A 25,375-nucleotide genomic window follows, 5' to 3' on the forward strand; every position below is an offset into this window, starting at 1 on the left:
GCTAGAGTAATGCACAGGGGAAGAGACAGGAGGAAAAGAAGGGGCAAAAGGGAAGGAAGTACCTCATTTTTTAGTCCTCTTTGTTTTTACCCTCAGGAATAGATCCCAGAACTCAACAGATTTAGAAGCTCTTGTGCAAAGCAACACATGTGTGCTCAGTGCACCATCAATAACCTGTTTTATCCTAACAGCAAAACATGCACATCTATGCAACATATCGTTACCCACACAGTGTCCAAGGGCAAGAGGGGACTTGGTCAAAGCCTCTAGACTGTCAAAGCTGCATCAAGCAGTCTGGTTAAGTAGCTTCTAAGCACAGTTGGATACCTAATTCAGAGACAGCAGGGCTCAGCTCCATGGGATTATTTAACAGCAGTGATACATATAGCAGCCTTGTCCTCCGTATCACAGAATCACAACTGAGATACGATTCTCAGTTTTGAGAGCTACCACAGTAAAGTCTACAGCTACCTGAAAGGAGGTTGTAGTGAGGTGGGATCTGTCTCTTCTCCCAAGGAACAAGGGATGGGACAAGAGGAAACGGCTCAAGCTGCACCAGGGCAGGTTTAGATGGAGCTGAGGAACAATTCCTTCCCCAGAGGGTGCTCAGGCATTGGAACAGGCTGCCCAGGGCAGGGCTGGAGTCACCGTCCCTGCAAGTGTTCACACAGCGTGGAGACAAGGCCTCAGTGCCATGGGGCAGTGGTGGCCTTGGCAGTGCTGGGCAATGGTTGGACTGGATGAGCTCAAAGGGCTTTTCCAACCTGGCTAGTTTATGATTCTGTGGAAGGCTCATAAAAGGTGTCCTATGGCCTGACTCAACAAACCATGTCCTCAGCGATCAATAGCCAGACCTGTTGCCCAACAACTGTGTGGCATGAGGAAACAGCAAAATAGCAATGCAGAGCTTTTGGCCCCAGGATGCCAGGACCATGGATTCAACTGAATATCACTTAATGAACAAAGAGGATGGGATGTGCAGGCTGAATTGCAGCAGGGAACAGCGAGCCTCCAGCAGCGAGGGATTCCTGAGCACAGATCTCTCTGCTCAGCTGCTTGGCAGGGTTTGCACACACATTCATGCACATAAGCTGCCCCAAACTGGCCTTGCAATGGGGCTGGAGAGAGTTAACAAGTTGTTTACCTGATTCCCTAGTGCAGCTCAGGAAAATGTTACTGCTTCCCAGAGGCACACAATATAATTTTGCCTTAAAGGTTAATAGTATTCTACTCACTGAGGAAGAAAACAGGGGCTTGAAAAGCACTTTCATTAGGAGCCCAGCCTGCTGCACTTCAGATGGTACCCAGGGCTCTGACCACTGAGGGGAGCTGGCCTCTCCCCAGCCAAAGCCAGCATCAGCAGCTCTGTTTGCAAGAAAGAGCTCTTCACAGGGATTCAGAAGTTTCTAGAACTGAATTTAAATGAAAGGCATTACTCATGACCTCAGGCAAGAGTGAGGCCCGTCCTCATGAAATGCAAGTGATAATTCCCTCTGCTTTGTGGGCATTTACTAGACTTGCTAACAATAAATGCACCAAAACAGAGAAAAGAATGCCCAATCCTTGTGGCAGGGAGGAAGCCGAGAGTCAGCAACCAGAGGCTGCCCAGAACTCCTTGCTGAGTTGCTGACCCTCTCCAAGCAGCATTTTGGGGCAGAGCAGAGGATGCACCCACAGCTGCCAGGCAGCTGGTGACTGGGAAGATGCTTTGATGAGGAAGCTATGACCTTTATGTGCTTTAAAGCCTCTCCCAGAATAAGATGCTGGAAAACAAGGCTGCTCCTAGTTTATGTATAAATATGCCAGGAACTATCATCCACTTGCTTTCTGCAACCTCAGTGGCTTTATCTCTGTTCCAGACTGCCTGATCAGAGAGTGTCTGATCAGGCAAACACTGCCTTCGTCCTCCTGGGGTGTGAGTGGCATCTACAGTGTCTTGCTGTTGCCTATGAAGCCTGTTTTAGGATGGTTTGTTCTGATCTCTAGCTGAATTCAATTGTGCTTGCTCACATTGAGTAATCTCAGGCTGCCTCTGCATGTGAACAGGGGCTAGCACTTGAATGCTGAGGGATGATGATGGGATCTTGGTGGGTGTCTCTTCAGACTTTGTTCCAAACAGAGTCAGGTCAACTGCAGGGACATCAGGCTGACCTGAGAGGATGTGAGATTGTGTTTGATTACCAATATGGAGCCTGCAGCACACCCAAGCTTCAGATTTCTACTCCAGTCTTGCTCCTGGTCTCTGCCTCATGCTGCATCCCGAAGCCCTGGCCTAGGAGTAACATCAGTCATGAAACAGGCTGACAGTTGCCCTTTATCCAGTTGTTAGCAATGGATATAAAGGCAGAATAGTCACTGAGACAAACACAAACTACAGGGCTCTTCTCCAAGCTCCGTGTCTTAAAGACTGGCACAGGATGCAACACCAGCATGGTGTATCCCAGAGCCTCCCAGCCGATCCATCACCTCCCTCAGCAGCTCAGGAGAGGATGTGAGCCACAAAAGGCAGCAGAAAGCTAATCCGTTTGCTATATAAACCAGACAATAATATGCAGGACATTTCCTATTAACCACCACACATCCAGACAATTACTCTGATTGATTCCAATCAGGTTTTACACCGTGCTTTATCCATCAGCACAAAGCTTCACTGCCTCTTACTATCATGGGGCACACCATTCTTAATGGAGGCTGCCAAACAGTCCAGCGTCAGCATTAGCAGTCACAAGAATTGATGAAGTAAATGCAGCATTAGGATGGCTGGGGTTTTGCAATCTCTGTATGGAAAGTGCAATAAAAAATCTATTAGAGCAGCCACACAACAGCAAGCTCACCAATAACACTCCCTGTGTTCTGAATACGTTTCTAATCTGATGGAAAAGACTGAAGAGATACTTTGAGATGTATGCCTTTTACAACCAGGATTATCAGGCATTCACGATGCTAATGTGATGGATGGATAGATAGATGATAGATAGATAGATAGATAGATAGATAGATAGATAGATAGATAGATAGATAGATAGACAGACAGACATGAGATCTGTTTCATTCCCTGCCTTTTTGCTGGAATTGGGAGCTTTTCCCCCTCTCAACTCAAGCAAAACACTGTCATCTTTTGGCTGCTCTTTTTAATGTGTTTTAACAGTGATCAAAAAAGGAGGCTGTTGAATGTAAGAATCAGAGGTCTCCATGAAATTTAGAGACATTAACCAACTTTTATTTGCTTAAAATGGGGATGAAAATTACTTTTGCCTCTGTCAAGTGCCCTGATGCAAAAAAGTCACTGTGCATAGAACAAGAGTGAGCCAGAAGCAGCAACAACTGAACTAGGAATAGCTGCAGAGAGGCTGCAACCCCAGATATAAAATTGCTCCTAATCTCCAAACTAAACCTGCCCTGGTGCAGCTTGAGGCCGTTTCCTCTTGTCCCATCCCTTGCTCCTTGGGAGCAGAGCCCAGCCCCTCCTGGCTCCATCCTCCTCTCAGGCACTTGGAGGGAGCCATCAGGTCCCCCCTGAGCTTTCTCTTCTCCGGACTGAACCCCCCAGGTCCCTCAGCCCTTCCCCATCCCATCTGTGCTCCAGGCCCTGCACCAGCTCTCTTGCCATTCTCTGAACAAGCCATTACCTCCAAATCTGAAACTGGGATATATGTCCCAAGTCACTCCTTCCACTCTGTGTATATTTTTCAAGCGTCTTCTACAGGGCTCTCTTACAACCTTATAGATGTGTTTCTGCTTCTTCTATTAGGAAGAGCACTCCTCAAGCAAATGAGTCTGTGTGTCAGGGATTTCTCTAATGGCAGCCTCAGGTGACAGGTTATTGCCAGTTCATTTCCAATGAGCCACACATCAGAATTCCTGTCCCACAATGACCCTCCCTCCCCTAACCTGTTAATTGCTTTACCTGCCCTATGTGGTTTTAGTTAAATTGTCCATAATGATGGTATGTTCCTGCATACATAGCCTGCTATTAAATAGGGCTTTATGCAGACTCATGGGCAAACACCTACTAGATGGGGAGCTGTTCTTGCTCATCGTATGGCTGAAGGGGTGCTAGTACGGATTAAAATCTTGCTAGCACTAGATCTGCTTCATAGAATCACGGCATTACAGAATGCTTTGGGTTGAAAGGACCTAGTTCCAACCCCCTGCCATGGGCAGGGACACTTCCTACTATACCAAGTTGCTCAAGGCCCTGTCCAAAAGCACCTCGGAAAGATGTATTTTCAATACACCAGAACTACAAATTACCAGCACTACTGTAAATCAGACCTTGATCTCCAGTGGATGCTTGTGATCACCTTTAGAAACTGTCTTCTCTTAACATCAACTTTCCAATTACTTTTTTCCCCTGACTTAATCCATTTTCCCCATTTGTTTCACTCTTTCCCAGCAGGAAAAACCACACTTCCAAAGTGCTAGCAATAGCGTGCATGCAAAATACCTTTGCCTAAAGTCCTGAGTTATATTATCAGATGTTGAGGAGCAAAAGGAATGGCAAACAGCCCAGAGCACTGATCGGAAAACCTGGTTCTGCTTATTAATTTGAACACCTGGCATTGGCTGTCCTGAGCAGCAAAGTCCATAATATAGATTCCAAATAATTAGAGGAAGGTCATGGGCAGGTACAGACCTTCTGCCTTCACTGAAGCAGCCAGCTCAGGCACATGGGGTGGGGGATGCTGCCCTTAGATATATGTGGAGGTCTTATTTCTCATCAATGATTCAATATCTAATTAAAGTACGTGCAGCAGCCATGTAGTGATTTGTTGGTGTTGCTCTGAAGAAGCATCAGTTGGACAAGCACTTTGTGAGAAAGCAAATCCCTATTCCCACCCAGCAATATCCTACTCTTTATCCTCCAAACAGCTCTTGAAATACAGATTTTCCTTCTTGTGTTTCTATAATAACCTTGAACTGTTCCCTCTGATTTCACGGGCGCATTGATGCTTAAAGGAAAGAATTAGGGATTTCTGTCCACAGCCTTGCAAAGGAGGAAACGGATGAACTCAGATCTGCCAGACACAGGGAACCCTTGCTCCTTCCCTAGGCACAAGTCACATATGCTGCAAGATTCAGAGCAGAAATCAGTACATCAGAAGAGTGATAGTGCCAGTTTACAATGACATGTATGGGGACCTGGGTGGAGACAGGGGTAAAAGAGCTTCAAAGGCACTTAAGAACTCCTTTGGAGCAATAATCATGCTGCATAGAAGCATAGAATTGTTTAGATTGAAGAAGACCTTTCAGATCATTGAGATATCCAGCGAGGGAGCTTTACTTGTAACACAGGATGAAACCTGAGCTATCAGTTACAGGGACTGCAGGGTGCTGGGTGATGCAAGCAAGTCATTGCTTATTTCTGCCCTGCTCCCAGGTTGTTTCTTCTCCATCCCTTCAGACAAAGCTCAGTCTCAGTTTGTGTTTACCCTATAGATTTCTTTCCTTTCTTTCACACTCAAATCATTAGCAATTATCACATGCAAAGAAAGAAGATCCTCAGTACCAAAGAGTCGATGTCTGGAGGTAGCTGTGAAAAAGGAACTAGTAGGAACTCAGATCCCTCTTTGACACAAGAAACTTATCTTGTTAAAATAACCCTTCATCTATTCCCAGTCTGACCAGAATGGATGCCCACCAACCCAACCGGTCTATCCATCCCAGAGCTCACAATCAGCACAGCTCTCCCGTGACAAGTTGAGATGGACTAACATCCATAGACAGGTATTTCTCAAATCTAGGAAGAAATAAGTCTCAGATCCAGAAGTATCCATCCAATAATTCCCTGAAGACTGTGTGTAGCCCAGGGATTTCTCGACCCTGCTATCTCTCACGACCTTGTCACAACGGCTGACAGGCTGGCTTTCAGACCAGCTGGTGTCTGTGACATTGACACAACTCATGCTGGAATCACTTAGATGTACGGATAATGTTGTCATTCAAAATCCATCGTGAAAGCATCACCCACCACGCACCCAGAGGAAATGCATAAATCCAGCACAAGTCCTCCCTGTATGCCTGGAGGAAGAAAAACTTTTGGGTCATAGAACCTGAGATCTACAGGAGAAACATCATTTGCCCATTGTGCCTCAATGACAGAGTTTTAAACAGAAATCAGGGATCCTGATGCCTGGTCTCCAGGGAAAAGACCATAACAGACTCCCCATGACAACACTGATACAAACTTCATCAACTGCAATCAAAGGCAAGAAAACAAAGGATGAGATGGAGGGAGACAGCAAAAATTACTGACTCGAGATGAGATGAGATGAGCTGAGCACACATTTTAATGGGTATTTGGACTCCCCACTGCTGCTGCTGAAAGCTTTCTGTGAGAATCTTGACTTCCCCTTCATGCAGTTACTGAGCTAATCAAACAAAACTCAGCCTGGAGCTGGTGAGGAGTTTCTGAGCAGGACTATGGAGCAGCTGGATGGAAAAGAAGCCCCTGCTCCAAACGCTGTCCTGCTCCAACACCATGCCAAAGAGCCAAACCATGGCAACATCAGTGCCAAAGCAAACTCCAAGGCAGACAGGGTGAACAGTTTAGGGAGTACGTCTAAAAAGGGCTTCCAAACACATCCTGAGTGGAAGGGCATGGCAAAGATACTCATCACACTCTACATCAACTGCACTGTGATTACTCGTTGTCATGCTAGTAAGGCCACAGATCAGGAAGACTTTATTTATCATCCATCCATTTATGATAAGGGGTCTTGAGCACCTCCCGTATGACAACAGGCTGAGGAAACTGGGGCTGTTCAGCCTGGAGAAGCTGTGTGGAGACCTCAGAGCAGCTTCCAGTGTCTGAAAGGGGCTACAAGGATGGGACTCTTCAGCAGGGACTGCACTGATAGCACAAGGAGCGATGGGTTCAAACTGAAATAGGGGAAGTTTAGGTTAGATGTAAGAAAGAAGTTTTTTACTGTGAGGGTGCTGGAGCACTTGCACAGGGTGCCCAGAGAAGCTGTGGCTGCCCCATCCCTGGCAGTGTTCAAGGCCAGGTTGGACACAGGGGCTTGGAGCAAGCTGCTCTAGTGGAAGGCGTCCATGGCAGGGGGTTGGAACTGGATGCGCTTTAAGGTCCCTTCCGACATAAACCATTTCATGATTGTATGATTTAAGAGATGTGTAAACTGATGCTTGACAGGCACTTGAAAATGCAGAAACATAGCTGCAACTGCTCAGCCAAATATCTGTATAGTCATTCATCCTGCCTCTGCCCCTGATAGCAGACACTTGGGTGGAAAAAGTAATAAAGCAGAGATTATAGAGTGAAACATCTGATTTAAACTTGAGTTTCCAGCAAGCAGTGACATGGGGACTGCCTGACTTGGAGCCTGCAGTGATGTCATTGTATTGAACAGCTCTCAACAGAACTTTACTTCATGAATTTGCCTAATTGCTTTCCAGACAGTTGTATTCTGGCCTCCCTAATGTGCTCCACAATGTTGCAGAGATGAATGATACACTATATGAAAATGCCCTTTCTTCTGTTTGTTTTAATATTCTGCTTGATAATCTCCTATAAAGTTCCCTAGATCTTGTGTTATGAGAAATGGTGAGTAATCATCCCCTATTCACCTTCTTCATTACACTCATGATTACCTGGATGTATTATAGCCCTCTCAGTCATCTCTCTTTTAAGATGAAAATTGCCAAGTCATACAATCTCTCCTTGTCTAAAGATCATTAGAAACCCGTGCTCCTGCTTCCCACACTTCCCACCATCTTCCAAACACCTTTCCTCTTTCACTCTATGCCCATTTTTAGCTCATTTCAAAATACAGCAGAGATTCCCATGGGAAGCCCTTGGGTGCTCCTTCCCTCCATCATAACCCTTTACTCCTGATCTTTAATTCCCACCTTTGAACTGGTTACTAATCTATCAGAAGACTCTTCTTCCAGTCCCATGACAACATAGTTGAAATTCTTCACTATGGGAAAAGCATAAATTCCTCTGTATTAACCACATCATCTGTATCACATGGACTTTGATTTATTTAAAGAACAATAAATGACTTGTGACACCCACCTCCCTCCCCCAGCATGTCATATGCTTTTCCAGTCTATTCTTAGTCATGGTTCAACCACATTGACAGGTAAAACATAACAGAGTGCTGGATTCTAGCCAGAGAATCATAGAAACATGGAATGGTTTGGGTCGGAAAGGGCCTTAAGATCATCCAGTTCCAACCCCCTGCGATGGGCAGGGACACCTTCCACTAGACCACGACACCCAAGGCTATGTCCAGCCTGGCCTTGAGCACTGCCAGGGATGGAGCATTTACCACTTCTCTGGGCAACTTCTGCCAGTGCCTCAGCACCCTCACAGGGAAGAGCTTCTTGGATCCTTTGTGAGTTCAACTTAAAAAATAAAGTTAATATGTTTCCCACCTTTCATTCCCCCATTATCAAGGCCAGTATAAGTAATGAGGTGTAGGGCAGATGTAATAACTCGGCAATTTCATCTTAGAGCTTCTTAAGGTCTTCTAGCGCTTATTACTTTTGATGCTCTAGAAGCATTTTTTAGTAAAGCTTTGGTGGCAGCAGACACTTCAGACAGCTTGTGCCCTTTGGAAAGGAAACTTCCAGGGGAACCTTGTTAAGTTTTAATCAGGCCTGGAGAAGAGAAGCTGCGTGGAAACCTCCGGGCAGCTTCCAGTGTCTGAAGCGGGCCTACAAGGATGCTGGAGAGGGATTCTTCATCAGGGACTGTAATGATAGGACAGGGAATGATGGGCTCAAACTGAAACAGGGGAAGTTCAGGTCTTTTCTCATCCAAACCATTCTATTATTCTATGATTTTTAAGAGATTATCAGTGTCTTTCCTATGTGGGCTGCCTTACAATTGCTTTGAAGTTCACGCAATAGAGTTTTTACTATTTTTCCCTGGAATACAGCCTCCAGTTTTCAATAGTGTCTCTTCACCTGGCAAGTATTCAACAGGGATTTTGGGGGGGGGGGGAATGTTCATTCACTTTTACCACCTTTCAGGACTTTTTTCACAGGTCAAACAGATCACTTCACTACCAGCATCTTATATGATAGCTTTAGGTAGCCTCCAGGAAACCACAGAATCACAGTTAGGGTTGGAAAGGACCTTAAGACTACCCAGTTCCAACCCTCCTGCCATGGGCAGGGACACCTCACACTAGACCCTGTTGTCCAAGGCTCTGTCCAACCTGGCCTTGAGCACTGCCAGGGATGGAGCATTCACCACTTTTCTGGGCACCCTGTGCCAGTGCCTCACTACCCTAACAGTAAAGAACTTCTTCCTTATATCTAACCTGAACTTCCCATGTTTCAGCTTGAACCCATCACCCCTCGTCCTACCGCTACAGTCCCTGATGAAGGGTCCCTCTCCACATCCTTATAGGCCCCCTTTCAGATACTGGAAGGCTGCTATGAGATCTCCACATAGCCTCTGAAGGCTGAACATCCCCAACTTTCTCAGCCTTGCACCTTTTCCTTTTAACAAGCTTCCTCATTTTCCATAGAAAATCTTCATGTTGTCTCCACTTTGAAGTTGAACTTCACTGCCATTTCTATTTCTTTCTTTTATTTTGCTTCTACAGGATGTTGAATTTGAGTGCTACGTGGTCACCGTTACAGAGCAATACCTTGATGGCTGTGCCCTGCAGCATATCCCGCAAGTAAATCTTGAGACTAAATCCAGACTTGTTTCTCATTTAGTAGCTTTACAGGTATGAGCTCCAAGTGTTGTGACATTTGCTTTGTGCATACGAGGCCACCTGAAGTCTCATTACCACATTTTCTGCCCTCCCAACCTCTTGCATTTCTCTCAGCATGTCACAGTCACTTTCCTAATCTTCGAGTGGTCAATAAACGAGCCTTAGCACCATTCCCTTCCCTGGGGATACCTTGTCACTTGTGCAGAGATTGACCCTATTTTCTTTCTTTGATTTTACATTTTCTTTAACATAAAAGCCTTTTCTTTACCATTTTGACCTCTTCTATTGTTCGTGTGTGATTTATGCCACAGATGAGCTTCTTTCTATCAAGGTTTTAGGCTGTGTATCCCATTAGCATCTTCATTTAAAGCAGACTCCTAGCAAGTGCATGGAAGCAATATATTTAATTTTGTCTGATTGCTTATTTTCATGTGCCCTGATTAAAAGGGGCATTTGCTGGGATTGATTTTTGCTGTTTCTTACCGGAATTTGATCGAGTTCTAATCCAACCACTTTTCAAGGATAAATGCGTATTATGACTTCACCTTTAGACAGTGAATTTCACCTTCAAAACCTCTTTCTTGCCTAATTTTTATTGAACTGGCAACAGACAGGTTCCTTCCTGTGTCGGCTCCAATAAGGAAAAGGTTTCCTTATTCCTTATAAACTTTCCCTACTCTGTTTTCTCAACTGCATTGCAACACTGTCTCTGAGCCTGGCTTTGCATTTGTTCCCTTAACAGCTTGTGTCTTTCCACCAGGATTTTCATCCTACTGTTTTCTTGCAACTGGGAGCTGTGGTAACCTCCCATGAGTATATTAAACAATACAAGGAAACATTCTCCAATCCTGGGGCCAAATGACATGGTCTAGTCACATTCATGCTACTAAACTTCCAAAACACCAAGGGGAAATCCTCCTTGACCCATTTAATTCCCAAACGTGTCCAGGAATTGTATGAAGGAATGATAGCTGGCCCAAGCCAAACTCTATTCTAATAACTTTGCAGCATAGGTAGCTGTCTTCCAGTGTCTCATAGCATTCCCTGGAGTTGTTTTATTTAGTACTACAAATACACAATACATGGAGCAAGGATTCTTCCTGTTGGAGTCTGTCTGGATGCCCCCTGCGATCTGCCACGTCTCTACCTTGCAGGCAAATCTCTGATTATTCCCCAAAGTCCTCAGAAACACAGCTACATGTTTACCTGATGATCAAGACTCCTACCGTTCAGCTTGTTTCTTTCACACAGGGAGAGATCTTATTTGTGTGCTTCTTCATCCTTTCTCTGTTAACCACATTACGGTTCATTCCTTCCTCTTACATTTGGCATAAGGGAGCATCCCTCTCTCTAACCTGATGGAAGGATTGCTTTATCATGTAGCCGTAAGTTCCATCAGTGAATTCCCCTGTCACCTCAAGTCCTTCCAAACTGACCCAACACTTATCAATAAGGTCCATGAGCTGCCAACACCATTTGCACCTACATAACATCTGCATACGGGGCAACAGCTGACGTTCTGTGTCAGGATCCACAACCCCTGTGCCATGACTCGAAGCCCCTCTCTCTTTCTGGAGACTTGGCAAATTAAAGAAGCATTAGGATTGTGGTATCAGCTGGAAAATCCGAGATCTAGAGGTAGCAGTGTTGGGATTAACATGGTAGATTGAGGCTCTTAAATATGTGTCCATCTTTAGGTGTGTGAGCTCACATCTGAGCTCCCTAGACCAGGGATTTATTCAATACGGTCAGCAGAGGCCACAGACCTGATTCATCTGCTCTAACTCAAGAGCCCTCTTCTGTTGACCACATACAGGGTATCAAGACAACCACCTCAGGCTGGAAACTGTGACACAGGACCTACAGAGGACTTGGTCAAAGCAAAGCAAGGCCTCCAAAAGCCTGTGTTTTGGTAACTGAATAGACTCATAGTTACTTGAGGGTGAGCCGTGTCTTTCTTTAGACTCCACTGACTGTACTGATGGGGAGCAGGATCTCCTTGGGCTGTAAGGGGGCTCAGCACCCAGACATATTCATACACAAGACTCAGCAGGTCAGAGTCCTAAGCAGAGCTGAAAAGGGACTCTAGCACTCTCACACACAAAGAACAATGATGGAAAGGACCTCCTGATTCACTCAGTGCTTCTGCAGGCAACCCCTCCATAGTAGCTCATACAGAATTATTATCAAGCTTTATCATAACACCAGCTATATTTTTAGCACTCACTAATCCCAGTGGAAGATTACTTCAGATACTCATTTTCGTCCCAGCCATAAACCTTCTTCTACCTTACTAAATGCCCAATTTATATCCATTCCCTCTTGAGCCAAGACTATCCACATCTTAAACAGACATTCTCTTTCACAGACTTTTAATCTTTAAATCCACATAAACTGCAGTCCTACCTCTGGCCACCTTTGTTTTCTACACTCATTGAGACCCATGTCAGTCTCTTCTTGCCCACACAGCCCTGAAAGCCTCTCCTAACACCATTTCTTGTATTCCTAATGCAGTTAGAAGAGCTGCAGTGTCCTAGCCTGGTGTCTTAGGCAAAAGAAACTCCATCACATTAGCACCATCAAATGTAAATCCAGTCAACGGGGAAAGACACCTCATCCTAGAGAGATACCTCAGTCTGTCTACCAATGCAGTGACCCTGTGCCTGCTCTGGACTCCCTCCAGGGTTATGCCAACGTAACCTTGATATGATTTTCTGCTCTGTTTGTGTCCATGGTGGAAAAAGTGAGCCAACCTTCAGGCCAAATATTCCAGGGGGGCTGCTGCAGGAGAGACAGGCAGGACAACAAATTCCCCATCTACTTTCTGGGATATATTTCATCTTCAAATAGCCCTGACATGGCAGAGACAAGTTGCTATTTCAGACATTTAAAGATATGGTATAACACTGCTTGGCCTTAATTTTGGGCTTCAGCAAGCTATTGATTTTTTGATTCTTTATATTATGTTAATGATGTCACGGTCATATCAGAGCAGCAATGTACTCCTGTAAAGCTCCAGAGTGCAATATTTAATAGATACTGTTAGTATTAATTGATTTTGCTATAATTCATTCTACTCATGTTTCCACTCTTAAGGTTTCGTTGGGGTTTTTTTATTAACGGCAAATTCCCTTAGCATCCAGGCAGAGTGAAAAATCAAAGCATTTCCTTCTCCTCTTAGTTTTTAATTTGGGAATGGGGGTAGCGGGGCAGGGTTGCTCTCTCCAACGCACTCTAGTTGACAGCGTATTAACACTCAATAACTGGATTGATGAGCTCCTTAGCAGCTCAAGAGGCAGATGAATTATGTCAATTGGTCAGATGAGTTTATGCTATGGGTCCGCTCTCTTCCTTGCTCACCAACCCCTCCAGATCACAGAATCATAGAATGGTTTGGGTTGGAAAGGACCTTAAGATCCAGTTCCAACCCCTTGCCATGGGTAGGGACACCTCACACTAAACCATGTCACCCAAGGCTCTGTCCAACCAGTTAAAGCTAGGAGAGAACCTTCTATGTCAGCTTTTTGCCACTGGTCCTTGAGAGCAGAGATAGCAACAGAGAGCAGACACTCGTTGCCCTAATAGTACTAGTAAGAATTAAGTCCCTACCACACAGAAAACCACATTCATATTTAGATATATCAAACCTTACCCAGAGAAACTCTAGAATTCACATCCATACCTGAAAATAGACAATAAATTGAAGATGGGAAAATCATTCTACTTTCTGGGTTAGTCACACACTCAAAGTTACTTGCAAGCTTGTTTGCAGGATTGAGACTGGGTGAAAATGAGGAAGGGATCAGGCTGATTCACTCCCATCCATATTTGCAGTGTTTCTTCTCTCTGATAAAGAACAGCTCTTGGCAAGCATCCCAATGTCATCCTCCTACCATTATTAAGTGGGTGGCTCTTTAGAGGTGCTGGGTGGAAGTGGCCTGCAAGGAGACAAAAAAACCCACCTCTGGCTCAGCTACATCTCAGTGGGTTTTGACAGAGATGCTGCACTCTGATAGCACCTTATCAGGCCAGGCAAGGAGCAGACAAAACAAGGAAGTGTTATCTGAAGTGAAATCCTACCACCTTGCCCCTGGGCAGCCTGTTCCAGGCCTCTGCCACCTTCAATGTAAAGACATGAAACTTGTCTTTATGGCCACTGTTCCTCATCTTGTCGCTGGGTACCACTGAAAAGAGTCTGGCCCCATCCTCGTGGCACCTTCCCCTGAGATACTGATCGGCATTGATGAGATCCTCTCTCAGTCTGCTCTTCTCTAGACTAAACAGACTCCTGCTACTAAGGATCAGAGGGAGAGAAGACAGCCCTTTGCAAAGACTCTGTTCCCAAGATCCTCAAAGGCCAGTGCTCAGCACTGCAAGGCACTGTAGCATCTTTGCGTGGCTTAGTGCATATCACAGCTCTGTTTTGTATTCCACTCCCATTTACAAGACAGGGAGAAGACCTAAATGAGGTCCTGCCATTTACTGCCCTACTTTTCCTGACTGCACCAGCCTTCTCTCCTCCACCCCACAACTAGAAATCAAGCAGGGATGGAAACAGGAGAGAAACATATAACAAACACCCCTACCTCCCCCCCACCCATACTGTGCGTTTAACATCTGCACCAAGCTAACAAAGGGAGAAGCCTTCCAGGCATGGGTGGGTTAGATTGAGATTCTTTTCTTAACATGTCTCAATTAAAATGTAGATCTCCTTCATTGCCTGGGGCTAGAGGGGCAGGAGGCATTGGGAATGAGATATGGGAGACACAGGGGCTTTTGCTTCAGTCCTCCCTGTGCTGCGTGTCTTAACCCTTCTGGTGCCACCTCTGCTCCAACAGCCAGACAATGGCACAGGGGGATTTGGGTATGTTCATTGGGTTAAGCAAGGAACTACCCGTGTTCTTGCACTTTGCCATGTCTACTAAGTCTCCTTCTGCTTTAATTAAGCAAACCCAAACCCTTATTCGACTACTGGTGAGATGAAATTACTACCATTATGCTTCATAGGCTGGGAGCCTTCAGTCATCCAGTCCAGCTCCCTACAAGACTTCTGCAAACCACACATTACCCAAAGTGCTTTAAGGCTTTGGACCCCATAGGTGGTTGTGAGGTGAGGAAGTGTTACTCCTTTTCTACAAGCAACGGGCTAAAATGCAGGGAAATTGAGGATTGCAGTTATTGAAAGGTGGGCATTGTTTTGAGAGTTTAGGTTCCCCCAGTAGATACTAAAAGGAACTGGCACTTCCAGAGGGCAATTCACCCTATTGCCTTCAACACCTCAGAGTTACAATGAATGTGTCCAGGAAACAGTCTCTCCCTTCACTAGCTGCTGATACAAGAAACTGAGCAGAAGATGAGATAAATGCCTAAGTAACTTGTCCAAAATCATGCAAGGTATAGTAGAGCAGGGAAATCAATACTGCTGTCTTTTCCCTATGGAAAATTCTGTAACCACTGGATCATGCTGGCATCCCTTGCTAAGTGCATAAAGGGGTCCAGAACTTGCATTTCCCAGTCAGAAACTGTCCCAGATTTTGTCTTACAACAGTGTCTCAGACCTTCCGCCCACACCACTTCCCACTTCCTCATGGTATTCACAACCCCTCTAACCCCTTTAGCCAGGGGTTGCTGGTGAAACTTCCTAGGCATGGAAGCAAATAGTGGAGGAAAATCATCAGAAACCTGCCCTTCCTTCCATTATCAGGGGCTGGTGCCTGTTGTATTACAAGATAGAGCCATGCCTGCTTGCAGGGGGGCTGCCCCATATCCCTACAGCACATAGACAAGCTCATAGGCAGGGGCAGAAGAAATTCACCATCAACCTTTATTCTTCACTGTGAATTTGGCCTCCTCTGCAAAAGATCTCATCTCAGTCTCCCCTCTGTCAGGTTAAAGCCATTCCCCCTTGTCCTGTCCCTACGCTCCCTTCTTAAAAGCCCCTCTCCAGACTTCTTATAGCCCCTTTAGGTATTGGAAGGCTGCTATAAGGTCTCCCCAGGGATGATGGGTTTGTATTTATGGGTAGGGGGGTGTGTGGGTGCAGATCCATGGTTTGCTGTGCTTTTCCTTAGTAGGAACAGTTTCCTTATCCTCCTCCCTCCCATCCCTTCCGAGACCTGTCACAGGTTGAGGATGATGAAATGTCACAGAAGACACAGTGGAAGTGGAAGGCAGACGTACCCCCACCCTGGGGAGAGCTTGACTGGCATGCCATTTTCCCTCATTGGCAGATCATTGGCTGCAGAGGCACCAGGGAGCATCTGACAGCAAGACAGAGAGCAATTCCCTACAAACAGCCCAGCAACTAAGGCAGTTTTCTGAACCATCCATATATCATGACAGAGTGGCACAACCTTGCAGGAAAGCCCAGCCCTGCTTTATTGTCTAAAATACGGGTTTAAGCTGAAACAGGGGAAGTTCAGGTTAGATATAAGGCAGAAGTTCTTTACTGTGAGGGTGCTGAGGTGCTGCCACAGGGTGCCCAAAGAAGTGGTGAATCCTCATCCCTGGCAGTGCTCAAGGCCAGATTGGACAGAGCCTTGGGTAACACGGTCTAGTGTGAGGTGTCCCTGCCCATGGGACTGCCCATGGCAGGAACTGCATGATCTTAAGGTTTCCAATCTAAACGATTCTATGATTCTATGACTGTGAATTAGGATCTTGGAGGATTTTAAATTCATGGGAAGAGAGAGACTGGTCAGACTGAAAAACCCAGATAGGAAGTATCTGGGGATAGGAAACCCCAAGCTGGGGTTAGGGTCTAGGCTGCTGCCCACACCCAGGGGTCTAAAGTCACTTAAGAGATCCTCAGCTGGTCCCCATCTTAATGTTCCAGGGGAAATGGGTTTCCAGAGTAGACTTTGTGTCATATTTGCCAGCCTTAGGTGAACATCTCAGCTCCCCCAGGCATTCCAGTTGTGGCAGACAGCATGGATGGGCAACTGAATGGAGTTTCTTGTGCAAACAAAACCACCTATATTTCCAAGTCTCCTTATGTTCTCCATACAGCTGTATTTAGGCACCTGAATTAAGTCCTTGTTCCATGTCTAAGTTTCCTTGCTGGCTCTGTCAACCTCCACTGTGTAACCTAAGTCAGGGTACACTCCTTTCCTCTGCAGCCCCTGTAACTTTGCATCTGAACTCCAGTGCACATCTAACAAGCTTTCTCAGCTAAGAGTGGTTATACAGCTTTCCCCTGTTCCCTCCATGGCTGATACCCTAGACATATCATATGGGATATCTAGATATGCCACCCACCAGTTGAGTAATGTCGCAGAGCAAGAGTGATGCTGAGATAACAAAGGTGTGCACCCTATCAAGGAACCAGCCTACAGGAGGCCCTCTAGAAGCCCCCCGAACCACTAAGCATCATTATCCCTTTCTCATTGCATGTCCTATCACGAGACACACCTCCTAACTTACAGCAGACTGTGTGCTGTGTTTCACATCAGAGAAGAAGAAACCCCAGCGCTAAACTTGAGCTGCTAATGTGTCCGCGATGGAGACAAATCCCAAGTAGGACACTTACCTCACGAGGCTGCATGAGGAAAAAGCTTCTGCTGCACAAACTAATTATCTTCCTACCCCTTCCCAGTGCCCTCTAGCAAAATAAGCTAATGAAGGAAGAAGGTTGTTATCAAAATACATTTACCACACGCCTGCATCTTATGGTCCACAGTGCCTAGTGCTGTCCCCAAGTTGCCTCAGGCAGGCACGGCCACCAAGATACTCAACCTGTGAAGGGCACAGCTCTGCTCTGCACTGCTAGGTAGACTGAAGCAGCGAAAGTGCTCCCAGAAGGGCACAGGATGGCATCCAGGGAATGGAAGGACATTAGCGGTGCTGGATGCACAACATGCAGGTACAGTGATGGGTCAGTCTAGGGAATGTAAAGACACCAGTGGTGCTGGATGCACAACAGGCAGCTCTCCAGGATTCAGAGTGGTTTATTCAACACCATCACCCATCTGTAGTGAAATGGGATTCCCAGGAGCCTCTGTTTCACTCGGGGCTTTATCACCATCAATAGGCATGCTCCTCTTCCCAAGAACTTGCCTCTGCTCTCTGGACTAAGAGCCCTGATCTCATTTCAAAAGGCCATTGGGAGAGCTATCACATTTGGGGCTATTTCCTCCACTCCAAAGCGGAGGCAATGCCTGGGTGTGAAATGATGGGTACTTTAGCTATACATCAGCAGACAGGTTAAAGATTATCTGGGCTAAGTGCAGAATGCTTAATAGGTCAATGTCACTCTACGGAGCCCCCCTGCTGTGCACATCCCTCTGTGTGCAGGCTGAAACGCCGTCTCCAGTTTCAATAACTACCTGAGAAGAAGTGGGAATCACTCTGTGCCAAAGCCAATTGTGGGAAGATGACTCCCCTTTCCTTGGTTATCAGATGGAAAAGGTTCCCAGGCCATGTGCAGAGCTGTGTGAGCACCAGCTGGGACCAGGGAGGAGTCAGACCAAGGGCTGTTTGCAGACAAGACACCTTGACAACAGGTTCACTCCTACTTTTGCCACCACTGAAAGGCAGCACTAACCCTGCTAAGCAACTCATCAGAGGCCTTCAAACCAAATGAAAGATTTCCTGCAATTACTTTCCCTCTCAGCACTTATGTTTTCCTCCTCATGTTGTGGTTTAAGCCCAGGCACGCAGTCTGTCTCATTCCTCTCCACTTCCTCCCACCCCCCCACCCTGGCTCCCGGAAGGATGGGGAGGAGAATTGAAAGAATGCAACTCCCACGGGTTGAGATAAGAACAGTCCAGTAACTAAGGTATAACACAAACCACTGCTGCTGCCACCAATGATAATAATGATAAGGGAAATAACATGGGAAGAGAATACAACTGCTCACCACGCGCCGACCGATACCCAGTCCGACTGACAAGTGATCTCACCCTTTCGGGTAACTGCCCCCAGTTCCACATCCTGAGCATGACGTGCTGTGGTATGGAATAACTCTTTGGCTGGTTTGGGTCAGGTGTCCTGTCTCTGCTTCCTCCCAGCTTCCCCTCCTCCCTGGCAGAGCATGAGACTCACAAAGTCCTTGGCCAGACTAAACATTTGAGCAGTAACTAAAAACATCGGTGTTATCAGTGCTGTTCCCAGGCTGAAAGTCAAAAACACAGCACTGCACCAGCTACTAAGAAGGAGAAAAATGACTGCTACTGCTGAACCCAGGACACCTCATCATGCACCAATAGCTTGTATCTGGAAACCTGTTGCAATGAGAAATGCCCCCAGATAACTTGGATGTAAGGCAGAAGCTCTTCCCTGTGAGGGTGCTGAGGCGCTGGCACAGGGTGCCCAGAGAAGCTGTGGCTGCCCCATCCCTGGCAGTGTTCAAGGCCAGGTTGGACACAGGGGCTTGGAGCAAGCTGCTCTAGTGGAAGGGGTCCCTGCCCGCGGCAGGGGTTGGAGCTGGAGGAGCTTTAAGGTCCCTTCCAACACAAACGATTCTATGACTGTGATCTGAGCTGGAAGCTGTTTGTTCTTTGTGTGGATGATCCACTTTTAGGAAGATTAGGAAAACTGCCATGCATGTGTGACATGCAGAGGGTCTGCCAGGAACCGAGAGCTGACCCAATGGCAAGACAATGTTAAGGCAGGAAAGGATACAGGAAGCTTTTCCTATTAAAAAGGTCCATGATTGTAAAGACTTATTCATCATGCCAGACAAATGCACTTGGAAATCGCTGCCTTACTAAAGGGACTCCAGTTTGCACCTTGGGATATAACAGCATAGAGCTTACAAAGTAAGGGCAGCTGAGCCTCTAATTCCTTGTAGTGGAAGCTGAGGGTCTATAGGATCCCAAGCCCCTGTAAGAACCAGTAAATCAGTGTTACCTCACTATCTGTTAGAGCTCAAAGTGGCACAGAACTGGGTATAATATTCCACCCCTCTGCCCTGCCGGCTCCCTGAAGCCGGCTCCATACATCCCTTCCCATTGTCCCTTCCCCACACAGCACTTGAGGTATCCTCACTCCCCTGCACAAGTGGAGGAAAGGATTTGGAAGGAATATAGAGGAGGTGAAGGGGAAAAGAAAGTAAAAACCTCAGCCTGAAAGCCAGTGGCAGCCTTTCCGACAACAGAAAGTCAAGCAAGAAAAAGCACCTTCAGAAAAGGTTTTACTGCAGCATGTGTAGGCAGCTTCGGTTACCCGAGACTCCAATGATTCAGAAGACTTTGACCAAGAAAGTTAAAGCCAGGGACGATCAATGAGCCTCTGCAGCCAGCATCGCATCGAGTTACCTGCTGAGACGCGACAGCGCGACTGCACTCTGGGACTTACTCTTTTACATTCGCGGTCTGGCAATGAGTCTGAGCATGGATAAGAAACCTTCCCCCCCCCAAATCCTTCATTAAACACCCCTTTAAGTGACCACTCACCCCGCTCCGCTCACCTAACCAGCGCACAGGGGCCGCGCGGGCCAGGCCAGGGTCGGGTCCCGGAGTGCGCAGGCGCAGAGGCTGAAGCCCGCCGCTGCCATGGAGACGACGGAGGGTGCCGTCCATCGCAGCGCTCCTGCGGGCCCGGCAGGGGATGGAGGGGCCGAGCAAAGGCCGCGGGCTATGGCTCAGCTCCAGCAGGAGGGTGGGAGGCTCGGGGACCTGCCCCTGGCTGCCAGTCAGGAGGAGGGAGAGGGGACAGGAGTACACAGGCTTCTGGGTACACAAGTACCCTGTAGCTGCAAGGCAGAGGGGAAGGGCTGGAGAGCAGGAGGATGTGGAGGGGCACTTCCAGGTGCATCTGATGCCAGAGAACAGGATAAACCCCTTCAAATAGGGCTTTGCTCTTATATGGCTTGTGTCTCATAACCACCATCTCTGCTGCTGCTGCTGCGGTTCACCTATGGTCAGCTCAGCCTGCGTAATTGTGTGTACCGGATTTTGGTCATCCCTTGACTAACACAGAGCCAGACGGATACAGGAAGGTGACTGGTACGGCTTATATCTAAGAGTCTTCTGTCACTGCTTCATTCATAGCGTGAGGATGCTTATGGGAGGCCACTGCATCCTGTTCCCATGGTTCAAGATTAGGGTGGCCTCTCCTAGATGTGTTCTGCAGCTGGGGTGCAAAGCCAGCAGAGCCAGCTCAGGTCCCTAGGTGCGGTTCTTGGGTGACACACAAAGGGCATGAGCAGCTCCTCACGGAGGAGCAAAGGAGTGTGGAGAGCAGAGCCAACTGCTGTCCCTGCTCCCTCCGCAATAGGACAGGCTGGTGATACTTAGGCAAACCCTCTTCCCTCCGCAGCAAATGTCAGCTCCTCCAAACCAAGTGTTTGTTGGTGGCCTACTTTGCTCAGTCTCCAGAGCTGGTAAAGACTTTTGGGGGAGAAAGAAATCACAGATGCCCAAATGTTTCATTTTAATGAAGGAAGAAAAGGAGAAAAAAAGTAATGCCTCACTTCAGAGTGACTTTTTATATTGCATTTTTTAGCAATTTACTAAAAAGTGAAATAAAATCCCAAAATAAGAACTTCCGAAGTCCACATGAATCATTCTCTAATTACTAAATGGAATCGGTCCCTTCTAAAATGGCTTTTGAGAACATTTCTTATTTAAATAAAAAATAATTGGCCACTAAAATCTGGTAAAAAAAGTTTTGAAATATCACAAATCCTCCCAGAAAATGGGACTCTTCCTTTCTGATTGCAACTAATGACCTGCCAGCCATGGGAGTCCCAATAATAGCAAGGGCAGATTCCAGAGCAGAAGGAGGCTGGTGCCTAGGGGGGTACATCCTTCCTTAAGGACAGCTTGTGCATGTTAGAATATTCATTTCAGAATGAGACAGAAGCTACATGAGGATGAAGTTCCTCAAGCTGCACCAGGGCAGGTTTAGATGGAGCTGAGGAACAATTCCTTCCCCAGAGGGTGCTCAGGCATTGGAACAGGCTGCCCAGGGCAGGGCTGCAGTCACCGTCCCTGCAAGTGTTCACACAGCGTGGAGACAAGGCCTCAGTGCCATGGGTTAGTGGTGGCCTTGGCAGTGCTGGGGAGCAGTTGGACTGGATGATCCTAAAGGGCTTTTCCAACCTGGTTGATTCTATGATTCTATGAAATGAGACAGCACAGCCAGGATCTAGGAGTGGCAGAGCTTGGGCCAGGTCCTTCTGCACTCAGCAAGGTCAGCATCCGTCCCCTTCATAACATATTGCATCTCCCTACAGGGATGCTGCTGCTCTTCTGCCCAAATATCCATCCTCCTGGCAGCTGGAGTGTTAAGCATAAGCCAGAGACATTGTGCAGGAGTGAAAACCTGTATGGTTACCTCATGCACATGGATCAGCGCTTGTATATGTCTGGAGCTGGTGCTGTGGCAGGCAGGGAGGGCAAGGGCTCAATCAGCTGCAGAAGGATTTATTCCTTCTCTGGGGCAAAGACCTGCAGGTATCTCTGCCCCTCTGTATGTGAGGGGGAAAAGAGGTAGAAGATGGTAACAGTCTGGATAAGAATGGAGACAGAAGAAACTTGCCGGGGGGTTTGGAGAGGTGGTCAGATACTGGATGGCATCTTTGGGCATTGCTGTATCTGACATAGGGGGAAGCAATGATTCATTTCAGGCTTGGAGAAAACTTTGCTCTGATCTCATCCCTCTCTGCAGCCCCCCGTTCAGGCTGGTGACATTGCTGCGACCTTGCAGCCAGGCACCGAGTGCCTCTGTGCCAGAGATTAGCTTTTCAGGCTGGTTCCTCCCCTCCCTGCTCCCACCCCAGCCCTTCACCCTCCCCAGGAGACCCATGCAGCAAGCGAGCGCCACGATTTCAATTTACACCAACTAAATGATTCATCGCTGCCTAAAGAGGCCTGAACAGAGCCCAGGAGGGGAGCAGAGCTCTAGCAGGGAAAGGAGGGGGGGGACACAAGATCGGGGCTAAAGATACAGAGATGAAAAGCTCCGGTGACCTGCTCTATATCGGCTCTCGTAGGGGCAGAAGCCAATCAATCCTTCCCCCCCTCTCCTTTCTCCCGCAGCCGTCTGTGGGTCTGTCTGTCTCTTTGTCTCTCAGCAGACTCGAGTTTCTCAGTGTAAGGTTAGGACAGCAAGAGCTGTGGAAATCAATTCCTGAGCCTTGGCACGCCGCCCTTGGTTCAGACAGACCAGCTCTGCTGTGAGGCGATGGATGGATGGATGGATGGATGGATGGATGGATGGATGGGTGGGTGGGTGGGTGGATGGAGAGCTGGCCCTAAACGTACCCAGACCTCTCATGTGCAGGAGATGAGGGTAGATTGGAAATGAGGGTTTGGAGAAAAGGGTCTGAGAGACAGAAAGACAGATGCTGTACCCCATCTGGCACTTTTCACCTGTCTCCCAATCTACCACTGTTCCTTTTGATGGAGGAGAAATATGAGTAAAAGGCATGCCTTTGCCCACAGGCAGTCTGGTTTCCAGTACGTCTCTAGCCCAGGTCTTGCACAGCACAATTGATTTCTCCATCCCTTCCACAAAATAGCTCCTGCATCAGCAGGAATCCCCTTGGATTCCTGACTGGAAGGAAAAGGGAATGGAAATGTTAGCTCTCACGAGTGAAATGCTTATGGCACATTGCACCTGGACCATCCTTGTGCAGGACAATTATTGACAATGCATTTCAGTTGAGGTCTGTTAATGTATCTTAAGGGGTTCTGCTGTTCAAAAAGTTCTAATAAGAGACTTAATATAATAAGACTTAAATAAGAGACCTAAGAAGGTATTCACTCTTACCCTGAATATCCCACACAGCCAAACTTTGTTGAATGGGATGCAATTGCTTCCTCTGCTCTCAGGGCTATCTAACAACGAGGAAACTGAGACACAGAGTGGAAAACCTGAGGCTGCACTGAAAACTCCTTCCAAACTAGGACTGGAAATCAAGTTTCTTGACTGCCGTGGAAACTAAGGGAAGGGAGAGACTGGAGTGGGATTTGATAACATTTCCCTTCAAACTGTTTCCAAAGAATCCGCAGGGAATTAATGTCAGTGACCCTGCTGCAAGGTACGTGATTCTACATAAATAAAAGGTGCCTCTCCTTTTGAGATAAGGAAACAGAGGTTAAGTGGCCAGAGGGAGGAGGACATGGGGATCCTTCATCAGTCAGTCAGGTCCAGACTTGTAAGGCCAAATGTCTCCTTGAAGGACCAAATCTGTATGGGGGTTTCCTGTTCTGAATCAATGCTGCCACCCTCATTTGTCACCAACCATCACATTGCTGACACTCCTTCACAATGAGAATCCGCAGTTGTTTCTGCTCCTTTTCTCTCTTTTTGGGGATTTATTGCTGGATGTATTGATTGCTTGTTGCCACTGACCCTGGACAGCAGGAGATGAACTGTCTAGCACTGGTGTGGTACAATCAACAGCCAGATTCATGCTTCTCTATGCTGTTCGCACATAGTCTGTGCTGTCCCTCTATTGACAGCAAAACACACCGTGCTCTGTAGGATAGATGCAGGATAAGATGAGATGGAAACATATTATAGAGCTGTATATCAATTAGAAATATCCTCAGGCCAGGAGGGTGAAGGTTTCATGGGCTCATGCCCACCAGACCACAACTCAGGGAATGGATTGCCAAGGATCCCTTGTACAATTCCAGAGCCTGGGTCAAGGTTTTGGACAACTTTTGGGATGGATCACCTAGTTCTGATCTGAAGTTAAGCAGTGTCATGGCTTTGGATGAGGGTCACACAAGTTAGAACGTCCACAGAAGGTTGGATTATGGTACAGGTTTGCTCCCTTCTGTCCCAGAAAGGAGAGGTAGCAAAGAGGATCAATTCAACTGGATCACTGTGGGCACCAGGGGAGCTTGAAGGTGAACTCAATGGTACAAGACAGACATGCTGCAATAGCAAGGTCCATCAGAAAAAGCCTCCATTTCTGCCAAGGACATTGTGAGACTTGGAGTGACAGCACCCTGCAGAGCCCCGCTCAGCTGGAAGCGGTTGGTTAGGCAGTTTTAATTCACTTTCCAGCCATTGTCTCTGCTGAGAAGTTCCTGGCAAATAAGACCACCCTGCCACTCATAGCCAGGAGCTCCATCAACACGACACCTTCCTCTCCATAGCTTTAAGAGAGGGCTCTCTTCAGGAGAACATCACTGATAGTAAAGGCTGCAGAGAGGAAATGTCTGAGATCGAGAGCATCATTTAAAAGCCTATAGAAAACAAAGCCTAGGAACTAACCTCCTAGTTCTGAGGACACCTGGATTTAGTGCTCCTTGTGAGGCACTGGACAAGCCAGTACTGTAGAATAATGCAGTGGTGAAACCAGGTCCCCTTTTGGCCTATTATTCAGAAGCTCGAGAATGCAGATAGAGAGAAACTTGCCCAGCATCCTGGCCAGAGAAGCCAAATAACCAGTTTGGCTCATTAGTTCCCACCTTCAGTGTCAACATTTTCCCATAGTGAGCATAAAAACCATAAGGTCCCATTGAAATCTTACTTGGAATAGACCCCATGGTGCTTACAGGGATTCCTCTCTAAGGGCAATGGAGATAAGGACAAGTCTGAAAGACAAGAGGTATGAGTCAGCAGTAGAAGTGGAAGCTGGAGGTGGGAGTGGAAGCGGAAGTTGGAGGTGCCAAGACAAGTGTCTAGGCTAAGCTGCTATCAAAACCAATCTGCTTTAAGCAATGGAAACAAGAAGGTAATTGTCATACAGGGAAGACCTCATGGATGGTTTGAT

General features: G+C 47.0%; 1 protein-coding gene across 3 annotated transcripts in view; it reads right to left on the reverse strand.

Annotated features, from left to right (window-relative positions):
* PLXNA4 (plexin A4) overlaps positions 1-25,375 on the reverse strand; it is a 467,834-nt gene that overhangs the window by 136,288 nt on the left and 306,171 nt on the right. The gene's annotated exons all lie outside the window — the stretch shown is intronic.

The sequence above is a fragment of the Pezoporus occidentalis genome, unplaced genomic scaffold (genome assembly GCF_034315485.1).
Source record: "Pezoporus occidentalis ecotype Australia unplaced genomic scaffold, CSIRO_AGI_Poc_V1 ctg42, whole genome shotgun sequence".
Taxonomy (NCBI): Eukaryota; Metazoa; Chordata; class Aves; order Psittaciformes; family Psittacidae; genus Pezoporus; species Pezoporus occidentalis.